The sequence below is a fragment of the Elgaria multicarinata genome, chromosome 12, assembly GCF_023053635.1.
Source record: "Elgaria multicarinata webbii isolate HBS135686 ecotype San Diego chromosome 12, rElgMul1.1.pri, whole genome shotgun sequence".
NCBI classification, from domain to species: domain Eukaryota; kingdom Metazoa; phylum Chordata; class Lepidosauria; order Squamata; family Anguidae; genus Elgaria; species Elgaria multicarinata.
In genome coordinates this window covers 35,684,698-35,695,188 of record NC_086182.1, presented here as the reverse complement: position 1 = coordinate 35,695,188, position 10,491 = coordinate 35,684,698, and positions in this window count along the sequence as shown.

The window sequence follows — 10,491 nt, the reverse complement described above, 5'->3', positions numbered from 1 at the left end:
AACTCACTGGTGTTAATTGCTTGTCCTCTTACGTTAGTTGTGTGTGAGAGTTACTCCGGTTTATTATCTTGAAAATGGAGTGTTGGCATCATGTGACCTTCCCATTCATCATATATCTCCAATTTGATGTTATGCATGCTGTTGCATTATGTACAATTCTTCCATTTCCTTGCCTAGCTTTGTTGCTGGCTTTATTTTGAAAGCAAGCACTTGGTTTGAAGTATTAAAGAAGATTTTGTATCCGGTTGTAGCTGAAATTGAATAAACTTGGTTCAGGATAAGCTGACTTTACTAGGAATATTTTGGTTTACTTCTGGTTGTTTTAATGTGGCACCCTGCTTAATAAATTCCATTAGGAGTTTAATGGATTTTGTAGTTGACTCATTGACAGAAATTCACAATGTATGACGGCTATCTTTACTGAAACATTACCATTTTGTGAGTTTTAAAGGTGGTGTGCTAAAAAAAACAAAATTTAGAAGAGGCATGAATAATATCACAGCTGGTGTTAGTGTGGTAGTGCAGTATCAGAAGCTGATTTAATTCAGTGTTGTCTACACTACTGGCAGTGGTCTTTCAGGGTTTCAGGCAGAGATAGAGAGATAGATCTTTTCGAGTCCTACTTGAAGATGCCAAGGTTGAAAACTGCTGTCCTGAGAAGGGTAGACCCAGTGAAGGAGCCCATACCATGTGCAATCACAAATGTTTCAGTGCCAAGTACAGAGGGGTCAGGTCCAAGAGAGCATGATCACAGCAAAGTGAGGGACAATCAGGACCCTGGACAGCATTCTGTAGGGGCTATTGACCAAAGTATGGCCTCAAAGAGCAAGCTGTTGTCCCAGCAAAGGACTACAAGCAACGGAGGGGCCTTAAGAAGGCTGGATGCTCAGGGTTCTCCCTGATTTGGGGCAACCAATGGCTCACTGGACTCTGAGCCTCCTCGAGGTGGTGCTGAAATTCTGAGACTGGGGAAATGACACCTGAGCACTTTTGCATGCAGAGCAAATCTCCACCGCTGAGCTATGGCAGTGGTGCCTCACAGGTAGATGCTCACCTCCCCAATGACATTCTCCCAGGACACAGAATCAATTCTGGCTTAATTTTAACTGGTGTGACACTTGGGTTGAGAGAATCCTATGAGGCACTCCACTGCCTCTGATGTTTGTGGGGTCTCTAATGCTGGCATTTGAGCACTGGATGCCTGTGCAGGTGCTCAGCGAACATACCCATGTCCTGCTGCTCAGTCCACTTCCTTCCTTTGGAATACATTGCATGTCAGCCAAGGGTCAGTGGTTGGTACATGTTGTGGTATCGTCGGACAGCGACCTCCCACAATACACCTTCCACAGTGACGAACACCCAGGGTGGCTGCCCACAGGGCGCACAGCAGGGCGGCAAATCCCTAGAGCCCTTTGTTCCGCTCTCTCAATTTTACCTGTCACTGGGCCTGATGAACATAAAGCCCCAGGGATCCAAGTATAAATTTATCTCAAGCATATATCATAACATGTTCAGTTGCCACCTATCTCAGACAAATGTCCTTAGTACGTTGACATTTGCAGTTGGTTTGACAATCGCTTTTCCGTTGTCATCAGCCTGGTTTGAAAATAGACAAAATAAATCCCCAAAGTAGTTGGATGTTGAGAGCTGCCAGGACCTGTCCAACCATCACCTTTCAGAATGTGTTGAATTAGCTGGGGCTTTGTCCAGGTGCCCACACAGGTTTGCATTGGGAGCCATTGCCACAATTACTTGTTCATCATTTGTACGAATAACTGAGTTTTGCAGTGAAGGGGGAAGCTGTCAGTGCCATTAGCTAGAGTAGTGGAGGAGATAGGGAGACAGAAGAGTCTCAGAAAGTCAGATCCTTCTTTCCCAGGAGGGTTTCCTCTGCTTTCAGTACTTTCTGGGAACTTCTACATGTCTAGCCTAGGATGGGTTTGTATTAACCTTCCATTCCAGAGAAATTGCCAGTAACTCTAGGGATGTGCAGAACAAAATGGAGGAATGTGCTCACCATATCCATTGCCCCAACCTCTCACAATGGCTTCCCTCTGAAAGTCCACTAGAGGAACCTACGTCTGCCAGGTTCCTTTGGGGCTTCTAGAAGTTCAGGGTTCCCTCAAACCGTTCCATCAGGTGCCCCACAGGCCTTCCTGCTATGGCCTTTCACGTGTAGTCCTGCTGCATCATGGCTGCTGCACTTACAAAGATGCAAAAATGTAGTTGAGTTCATGTGCACATATTTTGCTTCTGTTCCTGTGGCTCAGTATGGAAGAAAAGTGAATGTGTGGACAGTAAACTTTTCTCCATTTTAAATTGGTCAGTTTGGGGGGTGATGATGTGAAAGCACATGTTTGGATAAAATAGGCTGGGTCAAATTAACATGAGGGCTCTGGAACTGAAAAGTTAAAACAAAGAAAACGTCCTTGCTTGAACAGGTAGTGGATTTAAACAAAGCATTGTGAATTTCTGCATGTACTTTTTTGGATGGAATCCTAAGACTTGAACTGCATCCTGCTACTGTTGAAATTAGGGGGAAATTAGGAATTTTCTTCGCTGGCACCTGAGCGATTACTTTGCTTAAATGTTATCTTCACAACCTGTAGTTTTTGTTGATACAGTTAGTGTCCCGTTGCACCTCCAGTTGCATCTCTCCCTACCTCACTTTTGGTGAACTATAGTCCCATAGAATCATAGAATAGTAGAGTTGGAAGGGGTCTCTAAGGCCATCGAGTCCAACCCCCTGCTCAATTCAGGAATCCACCCTAAAGCATCCCTGGGAGATGGTTGTCCAGCTGCCTCTTGAAGGCCTCTAGTGTGGGAGAGCCCACAACCGCCCTAGGTAACTGGTTCCATTGTCGTACTGCTCTAACAGTCTGGAAGTTTTTCCTGATGTCCAGCCAGAATCTGACTCCCTGTAACTTGAGCCCATTATTCCGTGTCCTGCACTCTGGGATGATCGAGAAGAGATCCTGGCCCTCCTTGAAGATTCCTTGAAGAATGTTACCATGTCTCCCCTCAATCCTCTCTCTTCCAGACTAAACATGCCCTGTTCTTTCAGTCTCTCTACATAGGACTTTGTTTCCAGACCCCTGATCATCCTGGTTGCCCTCCTCTGAACACGCTCCAGCTTGTCTGCGTCCTTCTTGAAGTGTGGAGCCCAGAACTGGACACAATACTCTAGATGAGGCCTAACCAGGGCCAAGTAGAGAGGAACCAGGACCTTACCATGATTCTGTGCAAAGGCAGAGTCGAGCAGAGAGGCTGACTGACTGTTTTCACCTTTGGACTCGGAGTCTGGTACTGCTGGCCATCTGGTTCTTAAATCCGCCTCCCTCTGGTTCCTAATTTAACGCTCTCCAACACATTTTGAAAAGGTGTGTAGACAAATGTGTGCAGACAAAGAGTGCTTGACTAATTGTGTTTTAATGCATTTGTTTTATTATGGTTTTAATCAAATTTTAGTTTTAAAATGTTTTCGTTCCTATGATTGTAAGCCACCTTGAATACCATTTTCTTGGTAGAAAGGTGCAAAGGAAATGAAATGAATGGATGGATGAATGAATGGAATACATAATGGAGGAATGATGGACATGTATCTCAAAGGAAGTTCTAGAAGCTTTCCTTGGACATGTACCCCAAACTTGTGGTGGGAGGTAAGTGGAATTTAGTTGCCTGAGGAGGTCCATCACGCCACAGCTTCCACCACGATCGTAGCTTTCAGTGAGTTAGTAGATTCCCAATTTAACCCAAATTCTGGTGACTATGGAGTCTGTTGTGCATGATTGCATCCCGTCAAATGTAATTCCACTGGACTGCCAGCACTCGGTTGCTTCAGAGTTCTTTAAATATTGGGCAAGTTGCTGCTCTGCCTTATACTACCACATATCCCATTCATCCCATATTTGGCTGCTGGGCAGTGTTGTTGTGATACGGTCAAGCAGACATCCCCAAGTGATGCCCTCTAGACGCGTTGGGCCACAACTCTTGGCAAGGCGTTATAATTCAATACTTCAAGTCTGAAGGAGGCTGCTGTCGAAGATTGAGCTGCGATTCAACCAAGTCTGCCGCTTGAATGAATGGTCCTGCGAAGCGCTGAGGACTGGAAGGAATTCTATTGTTTCAGTGGCTAATTACTGCCAAGCAGGAGAAGGGCAAAGAATCACCACCCGCCAACTTAAAAATGCTACCTGCGTTGCTATAGCAACCATCCCTTTCGCAAAGTAGCTGTGCAGGAGGGCCTGCTGTGGTTTCTGCTGCGTGGCTTAGCTGTTGCTCCCCAAGTGTCTTTTGTTAGCAGTTTATTAGCCATTTGTTGACCTTTTCCCACTTCTGGGATGTCCTGCCCCCCCCTCCGCCTGCCCCCCACCCCCATGCTTGGCTCTGAAAGAAAGTGGGAATTTAACTCTTTTGATGCTCAGGCTTAAAAAGGCTCAGCGCTGCGGCGAAGGGCAATTGGCGCGCTGCAACATTCTTACGCAGAAAGCCCTGGCATGGAGCCATTTCTACAAAGCCTGCCTATAGGTTGCCATGGGTGTGAAAACTGCGCATGCAGGCCTTTCCTCACGCTGGGAAGGCCTGCGCAAGAGCTGCAAAGCATAGACAAAAGGCGAGGGGAACGAAACGGTTGAACGGCAGGTCCTTGCTCACGTGTTCATTTGCAGTTTGGAGCTGGGTGTCTAAATACTGAACAAGAACTTGTCAGCTAGCTCTCCTTGAGCTCCCAGCTCTGTCTGCTGGTGGCCACGCTCCACCTGGATGCTAGTGCTTTGGACAGGCTGCAGTAATTTAATTACATGTGTGAGGCACACACAGACACACACCTTTAAAGGCTCACAATAGCAACAGGCCATGTAAAAGCAACGAGAGAGAGAGAGAGAGAGAGAGAGAGAGAGAGAGAGAGAGAGAGAGAGAGAGAGAGAGATGGGGGAGGGAGAATGTATGTATGTATTGATGTATTTCTTTTGTCCGGTGTAAAATTGGAAGCCAGCTTTGGAACAGATCCTGGGGTCCCCTGCTGTGATTCTCCCCCCAACACATACACCACCGCCAATTCTAGCACACTGTGTTCCCCAGCTGTGATATAGCAGCCAGTTAAAAATAAACCCTCCTTTAATTTGTTAAAGAAGACAGCTCGTGCGTAAGATTTGGAGGCGCGCTCTGCTCTCTGCCACTTCCGCGTTATATAACAGCTTCAAATTCTCACCCTGGACTCTGGAGGAGGGACTTTTAACGAGTCTCTCCGTTTCCTGAGGAGCCCTTATTAGACAGTTGGGTGAAAAGGCTCAAACCTGTTAGGCTGACGCCACGCTGGAAAGGGGACCACTGACTCGACGGTGGGAAGGAATGGCGCGCGGTGGGCTTTGTCTTCCTTTATGCCTGCCAGAAGTACATTTGTCGTCTAATGACTTTGTACAAAAGAGGCAGAAGTTGCACGGAAGCAGGACACTCACAGAGGCCAAAGGAATGCATTCCTGCCATCTCTTTCTATAAAGGTTTTTGCGTGTGTTTTTCCCTCCTGTGTTTTTTATTATTTTTAAAGTCAGTCTAATCAAACGTGGATTGGCTACAATCACATCTCCAGCTAACCTTCAGCTGGAGGCGATTAATATGCATGGTGTTCATTAGGGGCTTGTTTAATTTTTATTTATGGAAATGAGAATCTGATATCTGGTGCTGAAAAGGAAGCACTTAAAAGGAGAACCGAAAGGAGGATTAACAGGTTTGCAACAGATCAATGGCTTAGTCCACAGACTTGCTCATCCCAGGATTGCAGAAAGTGCAGTCCAATTGATGTTGAAATCTCTGTTGGATTATTTTGGGTAGCCCACAGCTCCTATCTCACCAAAGATCCTCTATTGCCGAGGAATGAGAAGTACAGAGCATTACGGTTTGGAATAATGGTCAGAGCAAATGTGGCTCCAGTGAAATGGAGGCAGCTGGACCACTCCTCGCGGGAGGCTCCTGGCCAAAGCTCCACTATAAGCCCAGAGAGGTCCTTACTGCATTCTCCATCAAAGCAAACTCCCGGCTGGTTGCCGTTCTGGAATCACAAGGCTGTAAACATTCTCCGAGGTGGCCCCGTCTCCTAGCCTGGCTTTACCTGCCTGGTCTGTAGCCCTCTTCACATAGCTCCCACATGTGTATACCCATAACTGAGGAAAGCAAGGGAGGATGTTCAAGAAGAAAATTGGAGCCATCCTTTTGACAAGCCCCCTGAGATCTTTCAGGATGAAAGGTGCTGATGAGAACGGGAAAATGTTATAAAAATATCATGCATTCCCCAGTGATTGTGCTGGTATTTGAAAGCAGAGCGCTGAATTAAACACCCTCCCTTCCCCCCCCCAAAGACTCTCCCCACACATACACACACACATTTTCCAAAGGTCAGCTGTACCAGTCACCTCCCCTTCTGTATTCACGGCTTGCCTCTATCGCCCCATCGCTCCCGTACCTCATTATCTGTCACTCTCTTATCTTTCGGTCTAGCTCAGTCTCTCCCGTCCCTCCTGTTTGAAAGAAAGGGGAGAATAGAAAAATAAAGGGAACTCGATTAGCGATGCAGTTTGAGCTGATTTCATATCTTCCCCCACCCAGCCGGCCTGTCTTAAATATTAAGCAATGCCTTGAGCATCCGCGGAGAGCCTTGGGCACTCGGCCTTCTTGGCAAAGTTACCAGGACGGGGTTTGTGTGTGTGCAAAAATGGTCAAGAAATCAATAAAAGGACAAAGTGTGTGTGTGTGTGTGTGTTTGTGTGTGTGTGTGTGTGTGAGAGAGAGAGAGAGAGCTCCTTTCCATTCTGGGTTCTTCTCATGACAATCAAGGGAAGAGCAGAAATTCCCCTGGAAGAGCTTCTGTCGTATGCAGCTCTTATTTCAGCTCCTCGCATTTTCCCCACACACCTTTTCCATCTCCTCGGGTGCGTAGGTCAGCAGCAGGCTCCGTTTTCAGGTGGAGGGTCCTAGGGAGATGGCAGCTCTTGACAGTCACAAGGTGATGGCCCTCATTTCAGGTCACCTTTCCTGCCCCTGGAGCGGCAGTATCAGAGCGAGCTGGGAACGCAAGGCTAGAACGGCGGGTAACAGGCGAGGCCTTTGCATTCTCAGTGGGCTGCCGTGGCGGAAATGGCCACAGGGACGGCTCAGATCATCATTTACCGGTGCAGCGCTTACAACGCCCTGCCACAAGGAAGTCTCGGAGGGACGTGTCTGAGGGGTTGCTTTGCTCTGCCGCCTCAAGTACTCAAAATGGCTTTTGTGAGGGGAAAAAGAGAATAGATTCACCTCTCTCTCTCTCTCTCTCTCTCTCTCTCTCTCTCTCTCATTCCCCACACTTGTGGTCTCCAGTGCTTCTGAGTACTTTTCCTAACAAATCCTTAGCATGAGATTTGTTTACTTTTTAAGGATTAGAGACAATAACAAATGTTCAGAGACTATGTGCCTTGGAATTACAGAGGGAGCAGGAGGCAGTAATCCCCATTCTTCATACTTTATTTGGTTCCGGAGCCATTGGAGCCATCATGGTTCAAATGATGGTTTGAACCATGATGGCTCATTTGAGCCATCATGGTTCAAATGAGCTGGGAAACTAAATTGACCTTTTTGTTTCACGCAAGTCAGCAACTCTTGGGTTCCTTTTCTCTCTGTCTGTCCCCAGTCTTTCATGAAGAGCGAGAGAGAAGGAGGACCTGGCTGGTGCCAACCAACTATGGGCTTCTTCCTTCCCTTGGAATGAACCCAGATTGTCTGAGATATGCAGCCTCCTCCTGCTGCCTGGGTAGAATGACTCCATTGACTCTGGTACACCCTTAACCAGGAGCCTTTAATACCTGGCACCAATCCTGCCTCCATCTCTCTTCAGCATCCCAGTGAGTAAAGAGCAATTTTGTCTGGCAGCTCTTAGCTGAGCACATGGCTGCAATGACAGTCTTAACCCAGAAGACAAAGGGAGAAGATGAAGGGTGTATAAGCTGGCTTTCCCTGATTCACAAGGACCCCCTTCCACCTGAGTAAATCCTGGGTGCAAGGGTATGCTGGCAGCCAAGTGAGCATCCCCCCATCCCAGTCTGTCATCACCACTTTTCTGGAGATCCATGGGACCAGGAAGGATAATTAGGAACACAGCAAGGCTTGGGGGGGGGGGTCAAAGAGGTTCAAGTGAGTAATCTCTGCAACACATCCTTGCAATGCCCCCAAATTCTCCACTTCCTCCAAAGAGGCCTCCCCTGGGCTTGGGTTGGCCAGGACCCTGACACCTGAGGGTTTTTCTTTTCGACACTGTGCAGTAGAAATGGAGACTAATATAAGACCTTTTTATGCATTGCAATGCCACAATGTGATTTCCCACGACTGGGTACATACCCCCTTTTTCAAAAAACAGATGTCTCACCTCCATTATCTCAACTACATATTCAAATGAGCATTTCCCACATAATTTTGCAAAAAGAGGAGTTCAACTCGAAATTTGTAGTTGTTTCCTGAACAGAATAGTGTTCTGATCTGAAACAGCTGGTGGACTTAACTGAAATATGCCATTTTCTGTTGATTTTGCTTGCACGTTCCCCATCCAACCGGAAAATGCTCTCTTTGTCTTTTCATGCCATGGCAATGAGTGTTCTGTGCAATATCTTTTTTATGCTTCTGATAGTTTAACCCTTTTGTGCAAGAACCTCTTCCTGGTGGTCTCAGTGAATCGTACGATAACAACTTTTCTGCTCAAACTCATCCCAGGTTGGCTGAAGCCCTTGGCTTTGATGTGTGTCTTTTGCAGGGCCGCCATGGAGTGAAACAGGCCCACCCACCCCACACTACACTGCGTCTGGGGGTAAAACGTCCATGTGTGGCTCCAGGCAAGATCTAAGCTGAACACCCGGCACGGGGCAGCGTCCCTTCCTTTGCACCTGTGTGATCTGAAGAGCCATGGAAACAGTGGGGGAATTAATCACCCGTAATCCCCTGCGGGAAGCACAAAAGACGGTGTGGGAGACGCTGCGCCGTGAGCTCCCAGCGATTGTGTTCCGGGGAGATATTTCCGTCAATGTAGAAATGCACTTTTGAATACTGCGTTTTGAGGGGCTTTTGTAGCTTAGCAACCTGGCTTTTATCAGGAAGGAGGCTGAACTGGAGCTGCCCAAGGGAGGCTTAGGCCCTAGGGAGAGTTTTCTGTTTTGTCTTCAGGTCGTTGCCTTCTGCCCCACAAAATGCTCACAGGAGCCGATGTCTCAGCCTTTCCCCAAAGAGTTGAGAGGAGTGGGCCTCTCTTAGCCCCTGGCCTGGAAGCCACAACGTCCGTGTGTATTTTCCTCTTTGCGTCTGGGAAGGACAGAGAGATTGCAAAGATCTGTTTGTTTTCTTCCTCTCTTTCTGTTTCTCAGAGGCTATGGAGCCTCCTCTGCTGCCTATTCCTTTTTCTTTTACGTCTCCCTTGTCTTAAGAATAGCAGAAGAGCCCTGCTGGGTCAGACGAACGGCCTGTGTAGTCCTGCCCTCTGTTCATGCCCTGGCCGACCAGATGTCCATGGGAAGCCCATGAGTGGGACACATGGGCAAGAGCACCCTCCCACCTTTGCTCCCTTGCAACCAGTATCCAGAGATGCACGGTCACCCTGGGCCCGGAGGTGGCAGGTAGCCATCATGAGCTGTGGCCATTGATGGATTTTATCCTCTATGCATTTGTCTAAACTCCCTTTAAATCCATCTAAGTTGGTGGGCCCCATTGTATCTTGCAGTAGCAAATCCCATAGTTTAACTATGTGCTGTTCCTCAGTTTATCAAATTGACAGATGTGTCCCTGGGCCTCAAAAGTCTGCCCACCCTTGTACTAGAGTATTTCTTCTGCCAAAATGTGGGTGGGGTGGGGTTGGGGGCTTCCTTGGATGTGGCCTTTTCGTTGCAGAATTGAGATCTGAACACTACCCAGGGAGTGTTTCCTTTTCTGCTTTTCCACTACATAACCTCTAGGTGGCAGTGTGGCATAGGGGAATAGCGCAAATACAAAAAAGGAAATCTCTTTTTCTTTCACTTTCACAATTAAATGCAGCATTTTCCCTGCTCTAAAAAACAAACTTGCCAGAAGTGCAAGTGAAACTGGAGGGTCACAACATCTAAAGATCTGATAAACAACTATGAGTAGGGAATGATGAGGGGGAAATGCCTCATGTAGCAAAAGTCGTATAAGAACAAATGTTTTAGGATCAAACTCAAGTCCAGTGATAAATAAACAAGGCCATTTGTCAAAGTCCTTTGAATTCCCAGATAACCAGCTTGAGGTGGGATGGGTCTCATGCTGGCTAAAAAACTGCAGCCATCCAATAAATGGTCCCCTACAAATCCATCTGCTTGGCTCTATTAATTAGCGGTGCTTTTGAAGAGGAGATCCTTCTGCTGGTCCATTAATTACATCTCAGAAATGTGCTCCTGAGGGCAGCTTCAAGGCTTCCACCCTCCCAGGAAGAGCCTTTTATGTTTGAAGGAAACGATCGCTTGAGCT